This window comes from Apium graveolens, chromosome 1 (genome assembly GCF_009905375.1).
Source record: "Apium graveolens cultivar Ventura chromosome 1, ASM990537v1, whole genome shotgun sequence".
NCBI classification, from domain to species: Eukaryota; Viridiplantae; Streptophyta; class Magnoliopsida; order Apiales; family Apiaceae; genus Apium; species Apium graveolens.
Genome location: NC_133647.1, coordinates 27,872,848 through 27,885,305, shown reverse-complemented (window position 1 = coordinate 27,885,305; position 12,458 = coordinate 27,872,848).

Genomic DNA, 12,458 nt, shown 5'->3' with positions numbered 1-12,458 from the left:
TATTCCAACAGAAAAATAATTAGTTGATATTTTTTCTAAACTTTTGGATGAAGCTACTTTCACTAGACTTGTAGATGAAATTGGAATGCTAAATTCTTAATCCTAAAGGCAAGAACCCAGCTAATGTGTTGCAGAAGATTGAATTCTAATAAATCAGAATTAATTTGATTTACTTGGAAATTAACTGGAATATGAGTTATAAATGTTTCAGAAATCTCTATATCTTTATTTTTCAAAACTCAAAATTTAGCTTGGAATTTTTCAATTATTAGAAAATTGTCTAAATGTTAATTTACATTTTCAATATGTGAAATTAGCATAAGACAAAATCAAAAAGAACAAAAGTATATAAAGAACTGAGTTCTCGATAAGTCTAACTGACTTCTCAACAAGTCATTTTAAGACTTCTCGAGTGATTACTCGATAAGTCATTTTTCTGATTTCTCGAAGGACTTCTCGACAAGCATTATTATGATTTCTCGATAAGTCATTGTAGAGATCTCGATAAGTGATAACTCACAATTCTCTTCAAGTATAAATTTTAGACATATCAACAACTTAGAACTGAGATAATTTAATTTAATAAATTATTTTGATAAAATACTTTTGATAAAATCATTCTGATTTTATTTTGATTTATTCAAATAAAAATTGAAAAAATTCAGTCCATTTGGGATAAACTGGGTATCTATTTGACATATTGATAAGTCATTTTCTAGTTCTCGATAAGAGTCTAGAAAGTGACATATCGATATGTATCTATTTCTCAATATGACTTCTCGATAAGCAAATTCCAATCGTTTATTTTGAGTTCTCGATAAGTCATTTACATTTCACTATAAATACCCAGACATCTCGACATACCTCTTTACGCCTTCGAGATCTCTAAGTGACCTAATTTCTGCAAATCCAAAATGTTTTCTCTCATTTCAAATTCTTTCTCTTTAATTTTTCTTAGCCACTCAAATTCAAACACTTCAAATGACATCAAACACGGTTAGACCTTTTATCCCAAAGAAGGGAACCAGCTCTCTTGCATTTACAGATACAAACCAAGCTCCTGATAGCTTCAAGAGTTTTGTGAAGTTTCTTTCTGAGACATACTTTGCGGGTGATTTAAATGCAAATCCAGTACTGTACTTGGATTTTCTTAGTGATTTCTGGAACACAGCTGTGGTAATGATAGTGGTGCATGAAAACCAAGTTATTTTTATGGTGGTTACCTACTTCATTAAAGGCCAACATGTGGAGTTTTCTGAGAATGATGTCAATGTGTCTTTGGGCATCCCTACAGAAAACCTTGTGGAGGTCCCAACTCAAGAGGAGTTAGCTGAGTTCATGGACTTCATCAATTACAGTGAGAAGATCAACTTGGCTAGTCTGAACACAAAGCATTTGAGGAGAGAATGGTCCTTTCTATGTGACTCCATTGCGAGGGCCTTCACCTGCAGGAAGATAGGGTATGAAAATATTTCAAGTGTTGTTCAAAAGCTGGTGTTCTCCATGGCTCACAATAGACACCTCAATGTAGGACTACTAATAACGGAGGAGCTCAGAACCAGGCTAACAATGCCTTTGGCATCAAGAGGTAAGGAAATATTTTTTCCTAGGTTTATAATGTCTATTTTAAATCATAAAGTGCATGACATTCATTTACTTAATTGTGTAGATAGGACAAAATATGCAACTGTAAGTAAGTGTACAAAGTTCTATTTCGTCCACTTATTACTAAAAATAAGGTATCTGTAAGTCTCAGAATCACTCCATTGATGTTGGAGAGATTTAGGACTTACCCTTACCTTATGCCTGACATGAGGTCTACAGTAATAATTAGTATAGTTATGGCTCCTGCACTTATGGAAGAACAAACACAGGAACACCAACAGGGGTCTTCCCAAACCGAAACCCTTCCTTCATTACTATTAGAAGCTAGGAAACCAAATACTCCATCCTCTTAAAAGGGTGAAGTGAGTAAAAAGAAGAGAAAGCAGGCAACCCTAACTATTATCAATGAGAGTGGTGAGGTTTAAACACAAATAGAGTCCACCCTGGTCAAGAAAACTGAGCTGACCATTCAAGCCACCTCTGCATCCTCCCAAAAGGATGTAGTTGAAAAAGAGGGAATTAAACAAACTCTAGGGGCATGGTCTCAACAGTGTGTCTCTATTGAAAAGAGCACTCTCCCTAGTGCACCTTGTAAAGAGTCTTCACCAACACTTGAACACATTCAAGTGTATGAAAGAAAGAATAAGGATGGCACACACACTGAGAGCACATCTCTTAAAGCTCCCTCATCCATTCAGGGGGAGCTGCTAACACTCAATCCTGAAATTACTAATCTTATATCTAAAATTTCTTCTTCATTCAATGAGGCACTTGAATTTGATTATCACGTGTTGCTAAAATCAAGTGACATGGTTCATGAAACTATGCTCACCACCCAAGAACCTCATTTAGTTAATGAGAGACTACACTTTGGGGTAGACCTTGATGACACCAACACAAACATATGGGTTTTATCAGTTTTTACTGATGACCATGTGGTAGTTACTCAAGCACCTTCATTTGCTAAACAATCTTAACAGATTGATAGGTTTGAGGGTAGTACTCTCGAGGGGTAGCTATCTAAATCCTCTCCAATGCAATTGGAGGTTCCTCATGTAGTGACAACTCCCCTCAAAACCCTAGCTGAGACTGCCTTAACAATTGAAGCTAGGAGTCCAATTGCCAATGAGCCTGTTATAGGGGAGGCAAGTCACGCATATTCATGTTCCAGCTCTTTGCAATAAGAGCAAGGGTTTGAGGCCATGGTACATGACAGTAACCTGGTCAAATCCCCTCCAATTCAATTGGAGGTTTCCATTGTTGGTGAACAATACACTGTCACAACCACAATTCAAACTATGAGTCAAACTATGGCATCTGTCACATGTAATGTTCTTGAACCCCAACCATCTACCTCAACTCATACAGACATACCATCTACTTCAAACCTCTTTCAACAACCATCACACCTAATCTCCTAGTGGCTCCAGGATGCTCAAGCTCAACCAATCGCCATGAATGACCTTCTAGTAGATCAACTCTCTGGACTTGCCAACATTACACAACAGCTTCTGTTAGGTCCCGAATTATCATAGAAGGGGGGTTGAATACGATAATCACTAAATTAAAAATTCTTTCGAATCTTTAGCGGATATAAGATTTAGTGTTCGGTTAGTGTTTTTGTGTTCTTGAGAGAAATAGTGTTTGGAACAATAAAATGAGGAACACAAGATATTCGGGGAAATATATATTCGTATATAAATCCTCGAGGGGTGTTGCTACACTCCGGTAAATAAATTAACCGGCTACAATCTAAGAACAACAAATTTCCTAGCTTCTACAAAGATCAACAAATTAAATCCTATACAATGATCTAGCTTTTGTTTGTCTAAGGATTTAATTACCGGGTAACGATTATAATGCCCCTATGAATATACAAGAGTTAAATCGGGCATTATAACGTTACTCCGGTGAGAAGTTAAATGGATATTCAAGGTGTCGGAGCTTCTCAATAAATCTTTGCTTCTTATTTGATCAACTCTCTTTTTGTTGGAGAAGAAGATAAACATAACAACTTGACTGATCTACTGCTTGTGTAGACTTATATCAATTAAATTGTGTGGCTGAAATTGAACCACATAAATAATTGATTGTACAATAAATTGTGGCTGAGGATTTTGTGGTGACCAGGGTGATACAGGAGCTGTGTAATTAATTTATGTGGCGACCAAGGTGTATCTTTGCCTTAGCTTATTTAACCAATCCTATGGCGACCACTGCTCACAGTGCATGTATGTGGCGACCAATAGAGCCGGCCAAACGAACGGTTTGGATCGGCCCGCTCGCTATTCGGCTCGCCAGAAATTCGTAGAGTTCGCCTCGTGATGTGCCGAATCACGATTCGGATCGAACCGGTAATTAAAACAAACCGAGCACGAGTTACCATTCTGAAAACCGTAACCGGCCCGGAACCGGACCGGCCCGGCACGGTGTAATCGCCAACGAACTCGTGGCACGAACTGGCACGGATCGGACCGGCTCGGCCCGCGAGTCCTGTCCACGCGCTTCGTCTTTCAACGGTCACATCCTTGCAACGGTCACCTGCTCTGCTCCTCTGCTGCTGCTCACAGTCACAGAACCTCCTTCTAATTCTAACGGCTAAATATTAACGGCTAAATTGAAGCTCTATAAATTCTCTCCTCACTGTCAATCTCTCTTCACTCTTAAACTCTCTCTCGATCTCTCACTTAAATTTTAAGAGGCCATATTTACAATTACAGTCACATACAGTTCACTCTTAATTTTCTCACTTCAGCTCCACATTCACGGGTTATACTTACAGTCATTCACACACACTCACTCTCATATTTTCCGGCGAGGTTTCTTAATATCCGGCGAGATTTCTTAATTTTTCGGCGAGTTTTCAGGCAATATTACAGTTTTTCAGGAAATAATTTCAAGTAAATAGAAGAAGGGAGGGGCACCCTGTCATCCCAAGGCTCGAGTCAAGCACATTCCATGCGACCCCCTCGACCCAATACAGAAGCCGGTAAAATTTATATGTTATGTTTTTATTTTCGTAAATTTATAAATTTGTGTTTTTTTAAAATATTAAAATCGATTAAATGTGTTATTTTGATCCTGTGATTCTGTGAATGTGATTTTATGTATTTTATATATTTTTATGATTTTTTAAAATCGATTATTTGAACTTAGAATTATATGTTCGAATTTTCAGAATTTTGTATCTTTTTATTTTTATTGAAAATTCAAATACTTTGCTAATCTATTTTTATTAAAAATTTGCAGGGAGTTCTGGTACTTCTTCGAGACATTCCTCACACGTTTGGAATTATTTTTCGAGACAAGTAACACCGGAGGATCCCAACAAATTTAAATGCTTTTGTTTACTTTGTATTCAAAGCGGCCGAAATCAATCCCCTTTTCTTCACTCTAAAGGTACCGGCACAGGTACACTTGATCGACACTTGAAAACGCATCACGGAATTTCGAAACAAAGTCACGAAAGTGGAGAAGTACGCGGAGAATCACCGCAAGAAACACAAATTGGTGGTTTTGTGACATCGTCTCCCGGTGGAGGTATGTCTTTCCACTATAGTCGAGATAAAATGATCGAATCTTTTGCTACTTATGTTACACTAGACGAGTTACCTTTTTCTCACGGTGAGAGTCCTAATTTAGAGCACATGATGAAAGAATCAATAAACCCGGCTTTTAAAAGAATTCCTAGGAACACGCTTAAACGTCACACACAAAAACAATATTATAGTCAACGTGCGCAATTAATTGAATTTTTTCGTGATTATGATGGCATGGTTTCTTTAACTAGTGATTGTTGGAGTTCGAGTTGCGGTGAGCCATATATTTGTGTTACCGTGCATTGGATTGATTTTGATTATTTTTTACAAAAACGAATAGTTGCCTTTGATGTTATGGACGAGCAACACACGGGTTATAATATAAAGACGAGAATTGTCGAAACTATTAACGAATTTAATTTGCAACATAAGGTGTTTACTATTTCTTTGGATAATGCTTCGGCAAATGATAAAGCTATTTACTATATTGCACAAGATATTCCTACTACTTTAGACGGTATTTTTTTGCATGTTAGATGTTGTGCACACATTGTCAATTTATCGGCTCAAAAGGGTATTCAACAAATAACCGATTTTTTAGCACCTATTTGAAAAATAATTAAGTATTTACGTATCGCACACACATTAAAGAGACAATATAAAAAATTGTGTAGGGAAAATGGATTAATACCCAAAAAGTGGGGAATTGATTGTCCCACGAGATGGAGTTCGACTTATAAATTACTATGCGAGGCAATTAAATATAAGATAGTTATCACCGAGTTATTTAATTCCGATCCAAGAAATCAAGTGGAGGATAGACTTATTACCGAAAATGATTGGGACTTGGCAAATAGGGTACGTGATTTGCTTGATTGTTATGCACGTGGTACTAAGATATTTTCTTACGTTTATGAGCCAAATGTACATCTTGTTATTATTGAGTGTGTTAATATTATTACTACTTTAAAAGCATATGAAGAAGATAATTGTTTTGGTGCAATTATTGTTGATATGAAAAAAAAGTGGATAGAATATTTTACCGAATTTCCTTTTATTTATGGTGTTGCATATTTTATTGATCCCGGTGTTAGAAAATAAGGTTTATAAAATATGTTAGAACATTATTACTCGGTATTAGGAGTTTCATATAATCACGTGCTTTATGTGCAAAATTGTTTAGACTTGTTACACCGTCTTATAGATCTATACACTCCTAGAACTCAAAATATTATACCACCTAAGACTAGTCAGTCTAGTAGGTTTAATCCCACATTGCTTGGTATCCTAACTAAAAAACAAAAGTGTAGAATTTCCGAAAATGCATCTACACCTCAAACTTCATTTAGCATGCTTAGAGAGTTTTTTTCATATAACTACGAGTTCGATGAGGATTTTTCAATACTAACATGGTGGAAGAATCACGAGAACCAATTTCCGGTATTAGCTAAAATTGCAAGGGACATTTTAGTATTTCCCGCCTCTACCATTGCTTCTGAGTCTGCTTTTAGTGCCGGTAGAAGAGTATTGGACGAGAAAAGATCAAGTCTTGCACCGGATGTGGTCAAGATATGTGTCTGCAAAAAGGATTGAGATCAAGCGGCAAAAAGACAACAAGGGATGAAAAAAGATGATTCGGACGGCGAAGAGGATACTTGGATGACGATGGACACTTCATCGGAATCGGGTTTGTCAGCGAACGATCCACAAGAAGAAGAAGAATTTGAATAGTTGATAATATTTGTTTGCCTTGTATTTCTAAAATTTGTTATATTTTGTATCTTATTTAAAATGTAAACACGGTTTGTTTCATTTTTTAGAGAGGAGTCCTCTCAAATCAATTGTAACATTTTTTTTAATTAATAAAATTTATATAGGTACCGTCCTCTTTTTCTTATTTTAATACATATTAATTTTTAAAATTTGGAAATATATTTTCAACAGAAAAAATGAAGATAAAAAAAAAGAAAAAAGATTTTAGTTCTCACCAATCACAAAATACCTTCTGCTTAAAATAATTAATTACAAATATTATTATGTTTCAAAAATTACCGAATTAAATTAATCAATTTATGTTTACAATATTGTAACTTTAATCTTTACAATCAATTTGTAAATCAAATTGAGAAGATTTTATGTTTTTATATTACAACAACTCTGATTCATTACAACAACTCTGATTCTTTTTTTTAAAAAAAATAGAAATATGCAAACCGCGAGTTAACCGCGGTTAACCGCCCACTACCAGCCAGTACCAGGTTTCTATTCTGTTTAATCAATTATAAACCGGCTATTCGCCTGAACCGCCTGAGCCTGAACCGCCTGGACCGTTTTATTCGGTTTATTCGTGTGCCGTTCACGAGTCCTCCAATTCTGTAATCGGCCCGGCTCGGCCCGGACCGTATATCCTTACGTGCCGTTCCCGATTTCAGTTGTCAACAAACCGGCCCGTCCAAAATTCGGCCCGGCTCGCTCGGCCCGCTCGTTTGGCCGGCTCTAGCGACCAAGGAAGTACTAAAACAAGTACTTAAAAAAGAAGGCTCCCCGTGGTTTCCTTTGCACAATCAAACACGTGCCTTGATTTCTTATGTTTATTTTGATTTCTTTTTTTTTTCTTTTTCCTTTTCCTTTTTTCCTTTTTCTTATCTTTTTGTTTTTCCTTTTTCTATTTTCTTTTTTTCTTTTTGTATTTTCTTTTTCTTTTTTTTTCTTTTTCTTTTTGTTTTTGTTTTTGTTTTTAAGTTTAAATTGTAACTAAATTTATTTATAAATTAAACTTAAATATAACTCATATAAATAAACTAATTTAAATTTATAAAATAAACTTATTTAAAGTTTATAAGATAAATCATTTTAAGTTTATTAAATAAATTATATTAAGCCCACTATATAAATTTATTTAATTTACCAATTAAACTTTGAGCTTCGCCAGTCCCCTGAGCTGTTTAGCTGAATACCCCGCGCACCTCTTCTCGTAGTTTAACAGATAAACGTTCAATCCACATACGTTCCTCAACTTAACAATCCTTCTATAAATAATACCCAGATTCCTTTCACGAGCTGTTGACGCCTAGTGCAACTGGTCTGGTTCACATACGACTAACCCCGATTCAGGTCTTCGTATTATAGACTTGATTACATTGTTAAGCCTGCAACAACTTTATCGCTTTGAATACTGACTGTCAACAAACAAATGTACTTTCACTGGAATCTTTTCTGGTACTTTAGACAACATCTTCATTGTTACTATAATCTTGAATGCTTCATTCACTGTTCTTCACCGACACTTGAACATATAAATGAACTCCTGTTAGTGAGTATAGCTTCAAGACTGCAGTTGTCTTCTTTAACCTCTGTCTATATCATATCTTCAATTCTTCAGATTCCTATGCTTCAAACACTGTCTTTCTTCAATCAATGCCAATACACTGAAATCTTCTGGTAGCATTTCTATACCGAATCTTCAACATTTCTGAAACCCTAAAAGTCTTTAACCTTTGTTCTTCACTGAGGCATGATCATATTAATGAACTTCTTTCAGTGACCTGTAGACAGACTTCAGGCCTTCTTCTAATCTTCTGATTCTTTGTATTTTCCTTATCTTCATTCTTCCTGATTTCTTGTGTAGACGTAGTATTATTAACCTGCCATGTTCTAGTATTGTTATCGTGTTGAGTTATCACGTAACTGTTCATATAGCTATGCAGTCTCACCAACAATAAGAAATAAATTAAATAGAGAGGATAACTCAACTAACAACTAAAAAAAAGTAAAGTACCAGGACTTGTAAATAATGCTACTGGTTTTCTGGATCAAATACTGCATTTCCAGATTTCTTGAGAAACTGAAATGAAAGATGCTTGTTCCTCTAGCACTGATCTGATCTTCAAGTATTTTCATCTTCATTTCCTTGGATCTTCAAATCTCTGCCAGATAACAATTCTCAGTCTTGAAGTAATCATCAGCAGCTTCTTTTGTACAACCACATTTCCCGTTGAGAAACACATATCTCTCTTGCTTCTCCCCCTATGAGAATCAACTTCTTAAAGGAGATCACCTTCGTTTACCACCTCTCCCGTACAATAGGATCCGCAGATAAAAACCAATGGTATCCCCTTTTGGAAAATAGCTTCTCCTTTTATGAAGAATAGTGATGAACCAAACCACTTCTTCTGATCACTAGGAAATCACCTTCATGTTTACCACATCTCTCGTACAATAGGATCCGTAGTTATAAACAACAATGGTGTGGTGTAGTGTACATGTGCTTTACCTTTTTCCTCATGCCTGCTATTTCTCCCCCTTAGTTGAGGAATCCTCCAAACTATTATATAAGCTTTTATCTCCCCCTTAGAGAAAAAATGTATGCTGTTGTCTAAAGGAGTTCTCATATTTTACTTGATTGGAAAAGAAATAACAAGTCAGAGTCTGATCAACCATGTCCCGTTAAATGCTGCAAGACTGAATTCACTGTTGATCATCCTGTTAACCAATATTCCCAACTCCTTATACCTCCTTGTTAGGTCTCGAAGTATTCTAATCTATTATGTAATTGTTAGGTTCCTAAGAGTTAGGTTCTAATCATAAACAGAATCGAGACTCGAAGTAACAAGAACCATGTTTAGGGATAGGGAATGGGATATGGTTTTTGTCTTCCTTCCTCATTGTGAGTGTGTGATCCTGTTTCGTGTACCTCACAAGTGTTTCACTCTTCTCTCCACTCGTGTTTACACTCATTCTCATAAGTGTATCACTCCTCTCATAGCTCCAAAATCCAGCTGTATCTGCAAGGAAAATCACCCTTAGCCATCCTTAAGGAGGTCACAGGTGGTGCAATGGGAGTTCGCAAATCTCCATCCTTGTTAGACTCGTCAGATGAATCTGAGTCATAATCTACAAGTTGCTAGTTTCCCTTTTAGGTTCTAGATTTGAACTCTGGGAAGGTAAACAATGATCCAAAGAATTTAGCATAAAGATTAAAGTTTCCTTCTAATGTCTGTGAAGACATTTCCTTGTGACTCATCAGGTAAATCTGAAATATTATCAACAAGTTGTCGATCTGCACCTATGTCAGATCCACTATCCGCAGATGCATCCAGGGGATTTAAGCCTGGGGAGGTAGACACTGACCACTGACATATGGCTATTGGATCAGTATCCTCTCCTAACACCTGTAAAGGCAATTGGTCCATTAAAGAACTTTGAACAATCGAATCTGATCGTAAAATGGTCGAAACTCTTGTTTTCGTCAACTCATCCTTTGTGTATGTAACATTTCCTTGTGCATCAAGAATTGTTTATGTTTGAGGTGGTGACACTACATCGGATACCCTGGCCGATGGGCGAATTTCAAGAGACGCACCCTGTTGAGAGGATGAATCTAGTAACTGTTTTGTGCCTTTTCAGCCATTACATCTTTTTGAGAAGATGTCTAGGAGCTAGCAGTTGTCTCAGTTTTGATATATCTCAACTTTGTAGGAGACAAAGCTGATGGGTTGACTTCATAACCTTCCTTATGTGATGCACTAAGGCACTTTCTCCCTCACACTCATTAATACTTCATTTTAGTGGTAAGCGAGTGTTGGTTGGTTCTGTTTCTGTGTTTGTCTTTACAGTGTGGGATAAAAGTTGTGGGTTTTCAACCTCATGACTATCAAATGAAAGAATGCCATTGGAGGCTGAACCTGCATCACAGAGCATGTGGTAATATAGAGATAAAATGCACTTAAGATCTATAATGAATGAAAATTATGCATTTAATCTTTCGAGAGAAATGATGTACAATAGTGATTTCAAAATATTTTAATAAAATAAGCAATCACCATTATAGAAAGAAGTTTGATTTTCTCCTAAAACTGTTCGAGTGCACAAGTCTGTTTTTATGCCTAAAAAGATTAATGATTTGATAAGACACAGAATGATGACCTAGCAGTATTAAGAAGAGAAAGAAAGATTTTGTCTTTTAATATGAATGAGTTTTTATAAAAGCATTGATCACTTAGGGTAAAGTCAGCAATTCTCATTCACGTCAAAAGCTCCATAATCTATCTTTATAAGATTATAATCAACAAAATTGTTTATTGATAAATATCCTTAATAAGACTGACTATGCTGCTGATTTTAAATTGTAGTGAATCTGTCAGATATAGAAACTCATATAAATCCACTAGAACTTAAAATCTTACAATTATCTGCAACAAAATATTAATAATATATCATTGTCTGATACTTGTCAAGTACTTTGGATACCAATAATTATGTTGCATCCTATTTTAAATATTAAAATAAGATATCAATGAATTAAATACCAATTATCTATCAAAAAGATATCAGCATTCAATTTTATATATCATACAATTGTTAACTCCTAACAACTATAGTATCTCAAACAATACTGATTCGATAAATAAAGCAACATTAACCAACATTGTCTTGTTTGCAATCTTAGAAAAATATTCTAATTTCCATATAATTTGATCCATTGAGTATTGCATCTATTATCAAAGTGTTTAGGAATTTACAAATAAGTAAAAAAATTATTCTAACTTGATAACATATGGTTACTTATAATAAAGCATCAAACATTGTAACCATAGTTGTAGTTTAAGAAAGATTTTTACACTTTTTATATTAGTATAAGTGATTGAGGATAAGCATTGATTACTTAGAGGAGTTCAAAGTAATGCCACAAATACTAATACTTCACAATTAGTTCATACTTGAACTCTTAACTAAATATCATTAGATGATACAAGTCAAAAATTAACATACAACTAATCATGCTACAATCTCAGTGAATTCTTGAGATGTAACATAGCTAAATTCACTAAAACCAAAATCTCATAATTAACTTATAGCACATAAGTTACAATCAATATACTAGATATCAATTGTTGACATATTTAGTTATAATCAATCATGCTGCTTATTTATTTTAAGTTAGTTTGAATTATGGAGCAAATAAAATCATTGAATTGCTTCAATTTCCATAATCCAAATACCCAAACTAAATATTAAATAAATAAATACTAAATATCTATGAGTTAGATACTAGCACTTAAATATTTATAATTATCCTTGAATAATCACCAATAGAATATATGACTTATATACATGGCAAACACTCTCTGGATAATTAGTAATTTTAGAAATACTTTCTAAGCATATATAATATTGAGAGTTTAATACACATGACTTAGAAAATACTTCAACTTTCAATATCAGAGATTTTAGAAATAAGCGTTGATTACTTAGAACAAAAATTCTAAATTATATCACTAATACTAAAAGTATCACAATTATTCGTACATGATA